This window comes from Delphinus delphis, chromosome 16 (assembly GCF_949987515.2).
Source record: "Delphinus delphis chromosome 16, mDelDel1.2, whole genome shotgun sequence".
Classification (NCBI taxonomy): domain Eukaryota; kingdom Metazoa; phylum Chordata; class Mammalia; order Artiodactyla; family Delphinidae; genus Delphinus; species Delphinus delphis.
In genome coordinates, this window is record NC_082698.1 from 75,739,189 (window position 1) to 75,757,715 (window position 18,527).

The window sequence follows — 18,527 nt, forward strand, 5'->3', positions numbered from 1 at the left end:
TTATTATTTATTTATTTATTTATTTAATTTATTTTTTGGCTGCATCAGGTCTTAGTTGCAGCACGCGGGATCTTCGTTGAGGTATGTGGGATCTTTCATTGTGGTGCATGGGCTTCTCTCTAGTTCTTTAGCTGTGAGCAGGCTCCAGGGCACGTGGGCTCTATAATTGTGGCACGCAGGTTTCAGAGCATGTGGCTCTGTAGTTTGTGGCATGTGAGCTCTCTAGTTGTGGCATGCAAGCTCAGTAGTTGTGGCACGCCAGGTTAGTTGCCCTGCGGCATGTGGAATCTTAGTTCCCTGACCAGGGATTGAACCTGCATCCCCTGCATTGTAAGGCAGATTCTTTACCACTGGACCAACAGGGAAGTCCCAAGCCAAACCATTTTATTCTCTACGTACTCTCCTTCTCCCATAATTGTACTGCCAGGGTGTGTGTGTGTGAGTGTGTGCATAGATTTATGTGCTTAGCAAATGAAGGTAACATTTAATCAAACAAAGAAGATTCAGGAGTTCTCAAGTGTAGTTTTAACTCTTCTTAGACTTAGAAGATGACTTCTGGCAAAATGGTATCCCTAAAAAAAAAAAAAAAAAATGGTATCCCTGCTTTTATGGACCTGGGATCAGTTTTCAGGAGAGTTGATTTTGGGGCCAAGGTGCTGAGATGAGTGTGAGGTTACTAATGGAGCTAGGAAAACCACCTGGAACATCCTCCGTGTTATGACATAAATTTAACCTGCATTAACTTCAATACTTCATGTACTGGAAGGGTTATAGAGACTCATTTCTTGAGCGTGTTTGCAAGCCTGCACAAACACGGACACACATGCTTCCACAGTGTTCTGTCTTCTTTATTACATTATCTGGTCCGTATGGGCAGGTGTTTTATGCTGAGGTCAGTCCCTCCCTTGCAAGACTGCTGGAACAATTTTTTTTCACTGATCTGACATTTGACAATGATAGTAGCTGGCTGTTTCAATTCTTTTTGACTTTTGATATTTCAGAACTCACTAACCCCAAAAAGGATCTGCTGCTAACCTACGTACCACTTTCAGAACACAGCACATAAATGCAGGGAATAAGGTACCCTGTGGTACTTGTATGTCTGTGAACTCCTTCTTAAAGTGAATCCTAATAAAGGAGAGGATACGCAAGGGGGAATGTAATTGGATAAAGAGGAGAGCCTATGTGGAATCTAGAAAAATGGTATAGATGATCTTAGTTGCAAAGCAGAAATAGAGACACAGACGTAGAGAACAAATGTATGGATGCCAAGGGGGGAAGGGGTGGGGTGGGAGGAATTGGGAGACTGGGATTGACACATGTACGTTATTGATACTACGTGCAAAATGGACAACTGATGGGAACGTGCTGTATAGCAAAGGGAACTCAACAAGTGCACTGTGGTAACCTAAATGGGAAGGAAGTCCAAGAGGGAGGGGATACCTGTATGTGTATGGCTGATTCATTTTGTTGTGCAGTGCAGGCTAACACAGCATTGTAAAGCAACCATACTCCAATAAAACTTAATTAAATAATTTTTTTTAAAAAAGAGAGACTAATATTATAACAGTTTTCCTTCCCCCAGTGCACCCAACCTTTGAGACTTGCTTCACCCTGATATAGAAAGGGAATCTCATTGATCACTTTACTTGATTTCAGAATCAGTCAGGTTATGCTAACTGCTGTAAAATATCAACCACAAAATCAAATGGATTTATTCAGTAGAAGTTTTTTTTAATTAATTAATTTTTGGCTGCGTTTGGTCTTTGTTGCTGCACACGGGCTTTCTTTGGTTGCAGTGAGCCTGGGCTTCTCTCCACTGTGGTGCATGGGCTTCTCATTGCAGTGGCTTCCTTTGTTGCAGAGCACGGGCTCTAGGCGCACGGGCTTCAGTAGTTGTGGCACGCAGGCTTGGTAGTTGTGGCTTGTGGACTCTAGAGCGCAGGCTCAGTAGCTGTGGCCCATGGGTTTAATTGCTCTGTGGCATGTGGGATCTTCCCAGGCCAGAGCTCGAACCCATGTCCCCTGAATTGACAAGTGGATTCTTAACCACTGCACCACCAGGGAAGCCCTATTCAGTAGAAGTTTATTTCTTGTTTGCATAAATTCTCAACGGTGGTGAGAGAAGGGAAGAGGCTCTACTCCACACAGTCATCCGGGGACCCATTCTAGATGTCAGTGCTCAGAAAAAAGGCCCCAGATAAGGGAGAAGAGAGAGCATGGAAACATGCAGGAAAGGCTTTCCATGGGGGCTGATTCCCAGATGACATGCCACTGTGTGTGTACAGCACAGTCACTGTGAACTGCAAGGATGCAGGGAAATGTGCTCTCCGTGGTGCCCAGAAGGAAAATAAGATGTGTTTTGGTGAACACAGAAATCTCTGCTCCACATTTTTGGCATCAGGCTTTCTTAAAGCTCCTCCTCAGTTAATGCTTACTCCTTCAGAGTGTTCTTTGATGGCTGCTGCTTTTGACAACCTCCTCTAAACATTGATTACCTAGAGGATAGCCTGGACCCTCTTCTCTTTGCTTACAACTTTTAATTATAGTTTTGAAATTTTCTTCTGAATCACATATCGTGTCTTTCTTTCCTTTCTTCCCTCCCTCCCTCCCTCCCTCCCTTCCTTCCTTCCTTCCTTCCTTCCTCTTTTTCTTCTCTTTTTTTTTAAATGTCTGTCTTATATGTAGAAGGCTTGCTCAAATATTTGGAAGGGTAAGTTACTAAAAACCAGTTGCATTCTGTATGTGCATGGACCATTAACTGGGAGCCTATCTGTAAGGTAGTCTGTCAGAAAACAAACATAACCGTGTATGTTTATGTATGTGCGTCTGTGTGTATGCACACTGTATGTATACGTGTGCATTTAGGAAGGAGGGTTTTGTGGGCTTCCGTCATACTTGGAAAGATATGGAACAAATGTGGTAAGAATGGGAGTCTCATCCTCCTATATATAGACATTTTCTAATCCTCCTCTTGCAAGTATGGCTGCTTTCCATCTACTATACCTGTAAGGGAAATCACCCTGGCCATTTTAAACTGAGGGAATTTAACACAGCAAGTTTTATGTTAGAAAAAGACATTGAGAAGATTGGAGAAGTAGTTCCAGGTAGGGTTCTCAAAAATTATCCCCAGAAAAACACTCTAGAACTGGCCTGTGAAAGGACCCACAATCACTGTCATGCTTAAGAAGGTCAGGAATCAGGGAATTGTAACTGGCTCTGTTGATCCCAGGAATAATCTCTCTTACCAACATTCCTGGGATCAGGAAACCAGAGCCCAGAGAATATATTGTGATATCAAGAAGCAAGAATCAAGAGGCCACCTCACTGTTGATTCTAGAACAAACCATACCTGCTAGATAAACATGGCAAATTTGTATGATCTGCTGCTTGTCTTTTGACACTCACACAGCTAGTGACTGGACATGGAACCTTGTTAACAGTCCTGGAGAATCCCTACTCCTCCTTGCTGATGTGTGTCATCAGAGGTGAAGAAGCGGTGTAAGTGTGGCCTTTACATTGAGCCTCAGCTGCAAGGGAGTCTAGCAAAGGTAGTTTCTAGTTTCTCAGCTTCTGAAATGCAAGATAGTATGGTACTAACCAAACCCTTCTTTAACTCTCTGTGATCTACATAGTTTCCTGGTTAAACTTTTCTAGAACAGGCTGAGGAAGGGGATTTGAAGTTCTAATTCCTCTCCTATCCTGAAGAATTCCACCAATCTTCTTATTTTCAACTCCCTACCTCACCTGTAAATTTTGCAGTAAATAGTTCCTCTGATATTTAAGCCTTCCTAGAGTTTTCCAGAGGAATAAATTGTTCTTATTGGCCTCACCCTTCAGGCACTTGGTATCCAGTTTCCCAGTCCTCCTACCTCCTTCATGTGCTTTCTAGCTTCCAAAAATTATTGACTACACTTGCACTTGCTGCTTGCTATTTTATCTCTTGATAGCATTAGTAGGGAGAGAGAGTTTTAATTATGTTACCCTTATTTAGTGGGGCTTTAAGAGAAAATAGAGATAAATGTGCTCAACAAAACAAGTTTAATCTAAAATACACTCACAGGGCTTCCCTGGTGGCGCAGTGGTTAAGAATCCGCCTGCCAATGTAGGGAACACGGGTTCGAGCCCGGGTCTGGGAAGATCCCACACGCGCAGCAACGAAGACCCAATGCAGCCAAAAATAAATAAATAAATAATACATTCACACTTATCTTTACTTTTTCCAAGGTTGACTTATTTTTAGTCCACTGGTCATAAATATCATACACATGCCAATAGCTCCTAAATTTGTATTTTCACCCTGAGTTCACCACAGAATTTCTGATTCATATATCCCACTGTTTACTTGGATGCCCTTTTGAATATTTAAGAGATATAATGGATATAAACTGCACCAAATGGATATAAACTGCACCAAAATAGAATTCTTGATTATGTTCTGTTCTTGCCTGTTTTACTTCCTAACATCTAAAAGATGTACAGATAATTAAGGAGGTATAAATTCCAGCTCTTTGGATAAGAAGAAAACTCACTCATTACTCAGTATGAATCTTCCTATTTCCCAATGGGAACAATATTCATTGTCTTTCAGCTTGAGCCATTGATTTTAGTGTTTCAAGATTCCTCATAGCCACTCTTCAAAAAACACAAACACACACACACACACACACACACACACACACACACACACACCATAAACATTTTGCTTTTGCTTTTCTTTCTCCAGGTAAAAGAAGTCTTCCACATTTATCAAATAAGTCACAATCCTGTAGATAATTCAGAATCTTTACAAGTTATTATTATACTTTTTTAGTTACAAATCTAATTTGTTTATCTGTTTTAAAGATTCATTTTTCGTATATTTAACTGTCGAGGATGGTTTGGGATTTTTTTTTTTTTTAATTTTTATTGGAGTATAGTTGATTTACAATGTTCTGTTAGTTTCTGCTGCACAGCAAAGTGGATCAGTTATACATATATACACTCTTTTTTTTTTTTTTTTTCCGGTACGCGGGCCTCCCACCGCTGTGGCCCCTCCCGCTGCGGAGCACAGGCTCTGGACACACAGGCTCAGCAGCCATGGCTCACGGGCCCAGCCGCTCCGCGGCATGTGGGATCCCCCTGGACCGGGGCATGAACCCACGTCCCCTGCATCGGCAGGTGGACTCCCAACCACTGTGCCACCAGGAAAGCCCCACTCTTTTTTAGGTTCTTTTCCCATATAGGTCATTACAGAGTATTGAGTCGAGTTCCCTGTGCTATACAATAGGTCCATATTAATTATCTATTTTATATATAGTACTGTGTATCTGTCAATCCCAATAAAAACAGTGCTTGATGCCATGAAGTAGGTGGCAATGCCTTAACCATATGCATATTGTCAGGCCCAAGGGCCTTTCCATCCTTGTCAAGGGGAGTGCTAACGTTCTTTCCTTTCATACAATACTAAAATCTAATTTTAAAACAAGTTTGTTTGCTTGTCTTCTGTTCAATGTTGCAGAATGATCCCTAGATTTATAGTGAGGACATGTGTTTTATTGCTCTAATTTATTTTGCTTCTGATTTCCTTGGGAATGAGACTTTGGGTTACAAGCCTCAAGTAAATATTGCGCAATTATGTTTTATTACATAAAATCATACCATCAATAAACAGTATTCACATTTTAAAAATATGCTTAGAGTCAGAAAAAAATCCAAAAATGATACATTTTAGAGGTTAGGTATACTTGTAATTAAGATATGAATTTAATAATTTAAATATAATACAGATATATTAAGGAGCATAACATAAATTCATATTTTGGAAAGAATGTTTTAACTAGATGTTAAAATTACCTACATGTTAAAGATGTTATATAAGTAAGTTTGGTTAGAATTTCTTCATGTTACTAAAAAACAAAATAAAAAGTACTAAAATATTACAGGAAGAAAATCAAGTCAAATGAATAGTCAAGGTTATAACATGTTCAATATTTTATCTGAAAATGATGGCTATCTAATTCAAATGGTGTGTGTTTAGCAGGGCCACATCAATTTTCTCTAAAATTCTAATTAAAATTCTTCTGCAGACATGGGAGGAGGGAGACAGAATTTTCAAACTATGGAAAATAAAAATTGGCAAAACACCTACTGGTAAAATCTTGGAAGATTTGACAGTAATTATGAGGCAGACAGATATAGATTGAGAATAATCTTCTAAGACTTGAGCACAAAGTGCACTTTGAGTCTGCTTTTTGAAACGAAGTGTACCTGAAACAGGTAGGAGAATGTTGAGTACCTCCCTCACCATGTATTATCAGGCTTAAATACACAGGGTAAGCACTCTCCTGTGTTTCTCACCTATGGAAATAATTTTAAATCCAGGCAAAGAATAAGAGGCCCATTAGATAACTAAGGGAATAGTCAGGTAAACTGGTGGTTTATTATGGGAGTACAGTCTCTTGAGAAAAGGCAGGCATGTGCCTTTAGGAAAAACTTTGATAGCAATGCATGCTAAGAAATTATTATACCTATCCAGAGGACTGGGGTGTCATGCAGTGGGAAATGAGGCTCATTGGAGATAAGACTCTCAGAAGTTCCATTAGAGCAGGATCTTGTTTTCTTCACTGACCCAGTGTCTCAAACAGTGCCTCCTACATAGTAATTATTGACTATATGGATACAGAGAATTGACAGGAAATGTGGTCTTTAGCTTCATTCCACTGTAAATCTTAAAGTAAATCTAAAGGATATGGGACAAAACATACAATCATTATCATAATTATTATAAGCACCATAATGTAGTATAATTATATCTAATATTCATAGAGCTCTGTACTTAGTGCCAGACATCTTCTAACATTATTTTATGTTCTTCATATGACAACCCTGAGGCTTAGGCAATAGCATTATCCTCATTTGAAACAAACTTGCCACCGGTTACTAGAAGTAGCAGACCTAGGGTTTGAAGTGAGGCATTGGCTCCATAACCCAAGCTCTTGTTTGCACTAAAAACAAGGTCATCTGGTAGTAGATACTGCTCTTTGACTATTTTTCTCCTCAATTATAGTGTAATAGAACCCCCAGCCTTTCTTTTGGCGTACGGTTGCCAGAAATAAAGCCAACTTTTGACTGGCTCTGTTAAAGGTGGGTGTAGTCATATGAATATGTTCTATCCGATGTAATGACATGCAAGTGATATGTACAGTATTAGAAACCTTAAGGGAAGAGATTGCAGAAAATACTCTTCTTTGCTCCTACCCAGCGGTAGCTCTGTAGTTGCAGCCTCAGCAGCTGCTACCTTTCCTGTTTAAGAGTTCCTTTCCCCTTAAGCAAGTCTCCCAAGGGAAAGACAAAGTTAGTGTATTGTCTTTCTACCCAAGGCTATTGTTTTGTAAATAAATGATATAGCTTCTTTGGAAAAAAAAAAAGGATAAGAAGGATTTAGGAGCGAGTATGTGTAAGATCAGCTTTTAGGCTTAAAAACTATGTCTAGGCAAAAATACTTAGCTATGGTTTCTTGTATATGGAACCAAGCAAACAAAGCAAATGGCTTCTAAAAGGGGCATTGAAGGTAGCAAAAAATTCCAAAAATTTGTGAAAATTCATCCTTTAAAATCAAACTGTGGGGCTCCCAAATCTGCACCATCTGTAACTTTGGACACTCTAAGGGCATCTTTAGATGGGGCCATGGAGGATAATGGACAGGAGACAACTCTTAAGGACAGATCCTGGGACTACAGATGACAAAGGAGTTTTTCCCAGAAAGTAGAATCAGGGGCTGCCAGCTGGACAAGCTTAAGAACTTACTCTACCACCAGGCTGCTAATTGCTTATTATTTGGAAAATTGTATTGTTATTACCCTTATGACTTTCTACCATTTTATAAATAACTAGGCCATTGGAAGTCGTATCACAGCTTGATGGAAAGAAAGGAACATCCCTAGACATCCTGGGCTTGAAGTTGGGTACTGTATTTGGATGCAACTTTGGAATTGCTTGTTTGGGGGTGAAAGTCAGTATGTTCCATATGCAAGGATGGGTGTTCATGGATGTATTGTGTCAGAGACTGATGATTCTTCCCCAGTTTCAATTTATTTTTATTTACCAATAGGACCTTGAATATAAATTGGGCACATGATTACCTAGCTGGTATTTTCTAACATACCTTGAACCTAAATGTTGCAATGTGGCAATGTTCTAGTATGTATAACTTCTGAAAGATTGTAACAAAGGTAGTATGTATAACTTCTAAAAAGTCTTAGCAAAAGTCCCAATGTTATCTTTTTGTGTTGGGTTCAGTGCCAGTGTGATAGTTGGAATTAGCACAGCCATCCTGGACTGTGAAGTAGAAAGCTGGTGCGGAGAATCCTAGGTCCCTGATGATATTGAAGCCAGCATACCTGTCTTAGAATGACTTTGTTACGTGAGAGAGATAAACTTCTATCTTTTTTAAGCCTGTATAAACCACTGTTATTTGGAGTTTTAAAAAAAATTTCTATCCAAATTTTATCCTACCAATTCATGTTGAATGACAGTTTAATGAAAGAGACTCATCTTGATAAACCCTGGGAAAATGTGAAGTCAATAATTAGGAAATGTATAAAAAGAAAAATATGAGTAATTTTGGATGCAAAGAACTAAATTAATTTGCTGTTTTTAAATACTGTGTACTAAATGATCAGAGGAGCTTTTCTGGGAACGCACCTAGAAATACTGGTAGAGGCTGAGCTGACGTGAAAGAAAAGAAATTCTTCAGAAGTGACACACTTTAAATCCATTGGGGCAAAGAGATTCTTGGGGTTATTGTGACACATTTGCTCATTCCTGTTGGAACCACTGAAAGTCCACATTCACAGTGGGCTGACTAGATTCAAAAAAAAAGAACTCTACAAAGGGCAATAGTGTGATCTATAATTATGTTGGCCTTGAATAGAGTGGAAAAATATTTCATTTGAAAACCTCTAAAAAAACACCTAATCTTACTTGGATTTAGGGCAATTCATATTACCTATGAGGCCAGAAAACATCCAAATTAAAAAATATATTTTAATTGTCCCCATGTTTAAGTGCTTTTAGAGAATTAGCAAAAGAAAACTAAAACTTCTTTAGGGGATGCATTTTAATTGCAGACCTGAAAATTTTTCTAAATAAAGTGGTAAGAAACTTAAACTCACGATCAAAAATCTTTAAATATATCAGGGAAAAAAGTGATCATAAACAAAACTAACAAAATATACTATCACAGATAAGAAAAATTTTTATGTAATGAATATAATGGTGACTTTTTTTGTTGTTAAACTACAAAAAAAAGAAAATCAAAATTATGCTTAAAAAATGAATATGTATCAATATGACCAGGCATATTTGATTAAAATCAAACAGAACTTTAAGAAATTAAAAATGTAAGAATTGATTTTAAAAAATCAATCAATGGATTGGGTAAGCCAAAGATAAGTAGGAGAGAGTAAACTGGATGACACATCTGAAAAACAAGAAAACCCAAAATAGGAGATAGAGAAAAGGCTGGGAAATGTGAAGGAGAGTAAAACTGGAATAGAGAAGAGAGCAAGAAATATTTTGCTATAAAATGCAAAATATACATATAAAAGATATACAAAAAGCCAAAAGAAGAGGACAGCAAGAATGGAAGACCTGGAATTTTGGAAATGTAGAACAGCCGATACTAGTCCAGTATTGTTGAAAGACACAGATTCTTAGTTTCAGGAAGCCTGATGAGTCCCAAACAGGAATAACAAACACAGATCTATACCTAGAGATGTAAAAATGAAACTCAGAAGATATTCAAATCAAAGAAAAAATTTTAAAAGTCGCCAGAAAAAAGGGCTAAACTGCCTACAAAGGCAGGGCAATTAGTGTGATAATTTCTTGTTTCTTAGTAATAACAAAGGCAGCCAGAAGACAGTGGGATGATAACTGTGCATTATGAGAGAAAATTGTCCTCCACTTAGAATCTTATACCCAGGCACACCATCTTTCAGAAACAGTAAAGACTTTTATGAAAAGTTTATTATTAAAAGATCCTAAGGGAACTTTTAAAGATTTGCTTAAAAAAGCAGACATTTTTTTCTTTTAGGAGAAATGTTTTAAAGAAGGAAAGAATGGAGTGAAAAAATGGTGAGCTAACGAAATGCTATTCTTTGTGTAAATCTAAAACAAAAGTGATGGTTTCAGTTTTTGATGTAACATTTTCCTAAAATTAGTAGAGCCATACTAATAAAGTTTATAGAAAAAGATTAACATTCAAGGGTTTAATCACATTTTTTAAATGTATAAAGTTAAAGAAAGGTGTTTTAATATATAACATGTTTTTAACCTTACCAAAAAAAAAATTTAGCAAGTATAGGTAAGAATGAGAAAGCCAGGGTATAAAAAGGTGATCTGTGAGTACTTAAATCATTTAAAATAGAGATTGTTATGAGAAGGCAAATGTACAATTTTTCCCTGTAGAAGTTTTCTGTAATGCAAAACTATATGGGATAATAAATGTAAATAAAACATTTTAAAAAGAAGTAACAGGTGGTATGAAAGCAATAGGGATAGAGGAAAAACTTGATATTTACCTAATTAGCTGGAATATAAAGCATGTTTTACATTTGACTCTAAATTGTAAAAACCTTCAGATAATAAATACTTCTGAAAATGTAAAATATAATTATTAATAAAAACACCCTGTAAATACACTCTAGAAACAGGAGAAGTTGAAAGCTAAGAATTATGTCACAGGAAAATTATAAAGCAATAGAAGCAGAATATTAAATAGAACAAAAGAGAATGCAATAAATAAAATCAAATATATCTAATGTATCACTTACAAGGTCTGGCTACCATATAAATAAAGAATTCTTTAATATAGCTGCTCTTTAATTCATTCACCCCATGATGATTTTCTTATTTAAGAATTTTTTCACAAAATTGCTAAGTAAATTAAAAGTGGGAATTATTAAAATATTTATATTTATATATCAATTACAGAATCTGAATGATTAATAAGATTTTTGATATTGGTATTTATAAATATATATATAACTGACACATATATTTATATTGATGTCATTCTGTCCTACATATGCAGACATTTGTTCCAAATATTAAAAAATAATTTAAAATATTTCCATAGAGAAATATCAATTGATTCCAACAATAAACATTGAGCAAGTCACCAGATATTAACATAACATTAAATCTAGGAATCAGGTACAAATGACAAAAAGATCTCAACAAAATTATAAAATGCATAAGAACATTAAAACAAGAATTGTTCAGAATCTATAGAGAGAAATATCAAGTTTTGCTGAGCAATATAATAATTTAATAAATGAAAGACTATTTAACTTTCCTAGGATTTGATGAAATTTTGATTAAACTAGCAGAGTTTTCTTTTTCTTTACAAAATAATTATCATATCTATTTGGACAAATAAATAAAATAGAATAAGAAAAATTTTTTAATTAAATTGCCTTCCCAGACATCAAGTCCTATTAACAGGAAGAGTAAAATAATTAGGTGCCAAATATATTTCAAGAAGAGAAAGTGTTACACAGATCTTCAAAATGTATAGTTCTAATCTGTAATAAAATAGCATCTTAAATCTATGTGTGAGATTGCATTATTGTTTTTATGAAATTGGGAAAATATAGACTAAATTTAATAGTCTAATTCCTCTCATATAATTTACTCAAGTAAATACTGGATAAACTAAATATTTATTACATGTAAACAGAGAAACCATAAGCATATAGAGGGAAATATAAATGTGGTGGGGAAGAACTGTGAAGCATGAATTCAAAGGCAGAAAACATTGAAAGTATATATGGAGATTAAATGCCACTAAGTGAAAACCTTCAAAGTTGGCAGGGTTGTGCCACAAATTCAAACACATGTTAAAATTAAGAAAAAAATTTAAACATCTGTGTAATAAAAAGAAATGGATGTACTTGTTGACTGTCATTGCAGCACTATTTACAATAGCCAGGACATGGAAGCAACCTAAGTGTCCATCGACAGATGAATGGATAAAGAAGATGTGGCACATATATACAATGGAATGTTACTCAGCCATAAAAAGAAACAAAATTGAGTTATTTGTAGTGAGGTGGATGGACCTAGAGTCTGTCATACAAAGTGAAGTAAGTCAGAAAGAGAAAAATACCATATGCTAACACATATATATGGAATCTAAAAAAAAAAAAAAGATTCTGATGAACCTAGGGGCAGGACAGGAATAAAGACACAGACGTAGAGAATGGACTTGAGGACATGGGGTGGGGGGAAGGGTAAGCTGGGATGAAGTGAGAGGGTAGCATTGACATATATACACTACCAAATGTAAAATAGATAGCTAAAGGGAAGCAGCCGCATAGCACAGGGAGATCAGCTCGGTGCTTTGTGTGCACCTAGAGGGGTGGGATAGGGAGGGTGGGAGGGAGACGCAAGAGGGAAAGGATATGGGGATATATGTATACATATAGCTGACTCACTTTGTTACACAACAGAAACTAACACAACACAACATTGTAAAGCAATTATACTCCAATAAAGATATTTTTTAAAAAAGCACTTACACATAGTAATAAAGAAAACCACAAGTAAAAAATAAGAAAATAAATGATTCATAAGTACATGGAGATGTTCCAGTTCAAAAGTAAGCAAAAGATAAATTAAAAATGTAAGTGGGGGGCTTCCCTGGTGGCGCAGTGGTTGAGAGTCCGCCTGCTGATGCAGGGGACGCGGGTTCGTGCCCCAGTCCGGGAGGATCCGATATGCCGCGGAGCTGCTGGCCCCGTGAGCCATGGCCGCTGAGCCTGTGCTCCGCAACAGGAGAGGCCACAACAGTGAGAGGTCCACATACCGCAAAAAAAAAAAAAAATGTAAGTGGGATTTTAGCAGAAATGCAAAAAATTGAAAATTATCTGTATTGATGAGAGAATATATAAAATCCCTTAAACTATATATATGTATGTATATGTACAAATATATTTTGCTGTAGGAATTATAATGGTATATATTTGAGCAATTTGATAATAAAAGTCAAAACACTTGGACAGCAAACGTTATTTTACGTTTGATTGCCACTCTTCTAATAATGAGTGAATGTAATAATGAGTGATAAAAGATTGTATGAATCTTACCTCTCTTACTAGCTATAACTAGCCACAATTTTATTGTCCATGACATGAGAATAATGATAGTATTTTCCTCTTATATATTGTATTTACTGATATAGAAAGAAATTACCTTGTTATAAAATCAGAAAATAATACCTAATTGTATGTATAAAGGTTCCCATTTATGTACATTAAATATAAAAAATGGGTGGAATACAAACAAAATTTATCCCTGATTGGATAATATGATTTTTTACTATAATGAACTCATATTAATTGTGTAAGTAAATATAAAATGAAACCAACAATTGACTCTAGGAATATTGAAGCAGAAATTGTACTTTCCCACTCAATTGAGTATAATCAAATGATAGTACCTTTTACTGACCAACTTCATAACATGTTCCTTATTGTAATTTCTACTTATTGAGAGATTACTCCAAGTCTATTTTATAGATCTAAGTCAAATCAGATATGATGACATCCTTCTCTTTCTATCTGTATGCTTCTCTACCCTGTGGTATTCTATTGGAATAAATGTTCCTCACAGTTTATTGCTCTTAAGTGTAATGTCAACCCTAGTCTATCATCTTTCAGAGAAGTTGTGACTTTCTCTATTCATTTATTCTCCCTTTTCTAGCTTCTTACCATGTTTTCACATTTCCCTGAACTCTTGATTATTCTCTACTCTGATGCTAATAGATTTAGTGGCTGCCTCCTTTTTTCAGCTCATCCATTAACAAACCAAAATATTTAACCAAAACATTAAAGCATTTAGATAACTTTTGCCAGCTGAGTTATCAGGTGATAAAAGTGTTCAGATAGAGGAAAAGAATTTTGGTGATCATGACTTGAGTCTTTTTAGCTGCACCATATACCACGTCTCCTTGGTGAAAAATAATATATTGCATGTTTGGAGAAGTTTTATATGTGTGATACTGTATGTTGCAATTCCATCCACGTTATACTCAAAAGAAGAAAAGAAAGGTTATAAATTAAGAGTCATGTAAAGTAGCTACAACAGCAGTTACTTGCCATTTATTAAATTTGTTTAATAAACAATGTTTTAATAGACACGAAGTTATACAACTGTAGTGAAACAATACAATACAACATAGAACTAAGGTTTTTATTGTACATATATCCTAACATTTGACTTTCAACTGTATAAGAACATCTGTCATATGCTGTCTAATAAAACTCAGCATACTAATACCAAAATTTTAGTCAAGTTCCCTGTGGTTAGATGGTGATATATTTCATCAAATATTTTTATGCAGGTGGCGTGATATGTGAGATTGTTTTAATAACAGTGTATAAATAGCAGTTTAAATACAAAATGTTGTTGCTTAAGAATTGGAATGGCAAGATAGAATCTAGGGTTTTTCAACTAGAGAAGAAAAATATAATAATAAAATCAGAGTACAGCCACAAAAGGAACTCAATTTTTTTAACTATGTAGGGCAAATTCTTTTTAATTTCCCACTAGTAAAATAAAAGAGTTGAAGCATGAACTGTTATCAGGATGCTTGCTGAGACTTTTCTTTTTTAATTTTGATTCACACTGCCACAAAGGGTGGGAAAAAAAGAAGTTGGATTAAGCACCATTCCCAGCTTTCTGCGTCTATTTCTTTATAGATGTCTGCTTACCTTCCTGGGTTTGGATCTCAAGAGATGATGCTAGATTTACTTCTAAAAGAAAATGTTACCAACAATTTCACATTTTTGAGCAACACTATCACAGCACATAGACCCTTGACACTTTTGTCAGTGTAGCCATTCAGTGTGCAAGGCAATGGCCTTAAAAAAACACGCTAAGTCCCTAATTAACTAACTGTGAACTGTAGGTAGTAAACATTTGACAAAAGGAAACCATCAAATTTAAACTCCTAGACCATTGCTTATTAGGTCTTTATGATTTGTTCATTTAATTCTAGTAAAAATATTTTTGAAGATGCAAGTAATTTTATGAAAAAATATGTTTTGGAATAATTTAATTTGAAGACAAAATTACATCTGTCCGTTGAATTTCATGTTGAGTTAATTCAGAAACAATTTATGAATTATCCAGCTGTTTTAAAGTTTTTCTAAATAGTTTACTTACTTACCTTGAAACTCTTAGTTATAAACTAAATTTTGTCTCACTAATACATATTTTGAATGGAATTGAGACTTAACAATTCATGTTTGCTTTTATACCTTCAACTAGAGCCTGTCTGAATTAAATGAATGGTAAAAAGATCTTCAAATTGAGACAATAGTATATACTCTAATAGAAATAATAGTTACCTATATTTAATGTCAACCAAATAATATCTGTGCTTATTATTAGATAACAAAATCTGCACATAATACAAAAAGATCTTCCTATTTTTAATATACTTGCATAATTTCTAGCTAGTTGGTTCTCAAAGCTCTAAGAGGAAAATCCATATTTTAGGCTCAATATCGTATATAATATTTGAATTCAGAAAATGTATCAACTTCTTTGTACCACCTACATTCTAGAAGATAACACACATAAAAGAGTCTAGTTTAAAATTTTTTAGGTTTATTATATAAGTTTATTATGTGAAGAAAAAAGATCATTTTTTCTTATTGATATGGTCTGAATTTTCTCTAATTAGTGTAAAATAACAGACCTATATATTTCTTTTAATTTGTAGTTTGCTTTGTTTGATTTTGTATTTTTATTCTCAGTGAATTATGCCTGGTCAGATTGGTTAGACGAATTTTTGTGGTTCTTACTTTAAATGTTGCATATTATCACTCAGTGATTTTATGACTGCAGCAGTGCATCAAGGGCACTATCCCACCCTTTCAGAGACAAACAATCTGACTACATTGTAATAATAAAAACAGTAAGGACATCAAGAACAATAATGATATCTAACATTTATTGTGAAAATATCTCCAAAGTCTTCAATTAGCTAAACAGGAGCTGTATTTTAGTGAGCTGTTTCATTGTAGGTTTACTATGTTCCGGGAACTATGCTAGAAACTTGAACTTTAGTAAATCTTTTAAACCTCGTAGCAATGCCGTGAGGAGGATACTATCATTATCAACCTTCCGTCTTTTCTGCTCTGGTTGCTGAAGGATCACTCCATCCAGCAGCCCTTGATAAGGTCAAGAGAGACCAGTTAGTCACCAAGAAAGAGAAGCTCCAGCCCTCTCTCGCCTCTTGTGTCTTCCTTCCTTTCCTCTGTCTTTCTCATTCTTTTCCCTTCCTCTTTATCTTTCTTGCAGGAAAGTGAGTCTGAGCCATTATGCCCTTAAAAAATACAAAAGTAGCAAAATTAATACTAAAGTTGACTTCGCTTCTCTCCAAAGTAGGTTTTCTTCTTATCATTTCATGTCAAGGAATACTTTTGCATTGTGGAACAGAGCCTTCATTTGCCATATCTTCTCTTAGCATTTTTGTCTTTGTCTTTTATGATGAGCAAATTTTTTTTTTTTTTTTTTTTTTTTTTTTTGCGGTACGCGGGCCTCTCACTGCTGTGGCCTCTCCCGTTGCGGAGCACAGGCTCCGGACGCGCAGGTTCAGCAGCCATGGCTCACGGGCCTAGCCGCTCCGCGGCATGTGGGATCTTCCCGGACCGGGGCACGAACCCATGTCCCTTGCATCGGCAGGCGGACTCTCAACCACTGCGCCACCAGGGAAGCCCATGATGAGCAAATTTTGATTCTAGGCCAGATTGTACTGTTAGACGTGGATTATTTTTTCATTTGAATACTGTTTCCACACTACATTCCTTCCCCCACCCCCCGCACAGCATGCAGGAATCTTAATTCCCCAAGGAGGGTTCGGATCCACGCCGCCGGCCCCTGCAGTGGAAGCCCGGAGTCTTAACCACTGGACTACCAGGGAAGTCCCTGATTTGACTTAGATTTATGAGCATCTAATACTTTCTAAGCACAGTGTCGGTTCCTGTTCACTGGAGAGGCCATGGTGCAAAGCCAGTAACATTGTTTCCCCCACAAGCCTTAGAGATTCTGTTGAACTCATCCTATGAACTGAGATAAATTGTGGGAACAAAGGAGCATCTAACAAAACACATTAACCCAGGCTAGGAGATTTAGGGGACTCCTTGTTGTTGAGCTGAGATAGAGTGAAGGAATTGAGAAGAGCTTTCCAGACAGCAGGGAAAAAAGATTTTGCATTTTCTATACCTGCAGCCTCTCTTTTAAAGTATATATTTATCTAACCTTTATGATCTCACAGGTTGCAAGCTAGTTCTTTAAAGCTGGCGTGAATATATGTGAAGCATACCATCAGTTCTGTTCACACTCCCCTCTCAAGCTACAACTCTTAAAATTCTAGCTACTCAACTCTGTAGGTTAAACTCAAACATGCATGCATGCACATAGACACACAGATAAAATAATGGAGGTATTTCTAAGGAAGAAGTAAAGGGTTAACTGAATTATTAGGTTATGCTGCAAAACAAGTTATTACTGTGTTCTGAATTTCATTGTTTTATATTAAGAAGTATGGCTGTATTAGGAAGAAATGTTGAATTCCTTAATTGAGAATATAAGTCTGCCTCCACAAGAGAAATAGATATGACAGGTTTCTTTATAACTATCCATTGTTAAATTATAAGATATATTTGTCATTTATCACTTATACTTGATCTTTGTGTCTTTGCTGATTTAAGTAATCGTGGATTTCAGCTTTTTCTCTTACATATTCTCTCTCTCATAGTCTATACTTTTAAATCTGAGACATCAAAATCACCCTCAGTTTTTGTCATGACAAAATCATTTTGGGAAAATAGATTCATGAACATATTGTCAAAGAGAGGTTAGACTTTCCATTGCTTAATCTCTGTTTCATGCTTTCGAAATGCAAAAATGGAACAGGAAATGGACATTGTCTTCCCCCAACCCAAACCAGCACAACCTCTCAGTGAAACAAAGCCTTGCTAATGTCGACAGATGAGTGGGTAAGCAGACTGCATTTATAAAAGTGCTTCTAGTAATCAGTGGGCAAACCAGTTTTAAACTGGGACTGAAGCCAACACACATCTTTTTTTTTTTTTTTTCTTTTTGCTCTTTAAATGTTTGACAAGCAAAGTACTGTAATGTCATGAGAGAGATGGTTCTTGTCATATTTCCAAATTGGCTGGGTAGAAAGCACTTCCAGAAGGCTTTAATTCTATCAAGATCCCACTATAAATTCAAGACCCAGACTACCCAACTTGTCTCTCTGCTCTTCTGTTTTGTTGTCATTGGCTTTTGTTTTTATGATGGCCAAAACATCCCTGTCAGATGTGGTAATTTTGGAAAAAAATATTTTAAAGTAGCCGTACAAAACAGTTTGTATATTACCTTTGGCATCCATAACAGCAACATTTCATCTTAAAATCTTGCATGCCCTTTAATAGGATTCATATGGGTTTAAGTAAATGAGCTATATG

At 36.0% G+C, this 18,527-nt stretch overlaps 1 non-coding gene across 1 annotated transcript; it reads right to left on the reverse strand.

Moving 5' to 3' along the window:
* Positions 1 to 5,321: 5,321 nt before the first annotated feature.
* On the reverse strand, positions 5,322 to 5,446 carry LOC132440127 (U6atac minor spliceosomal RNA). The gene has a single exon (XR_009522531.1). It is a non-coding gene; the product is annotated as a U6atac minor spliceosomal RNA (small nuclear RNA).
* Positions 5,447 to 18,527: the final 13,081 nt, after the last annotated feature.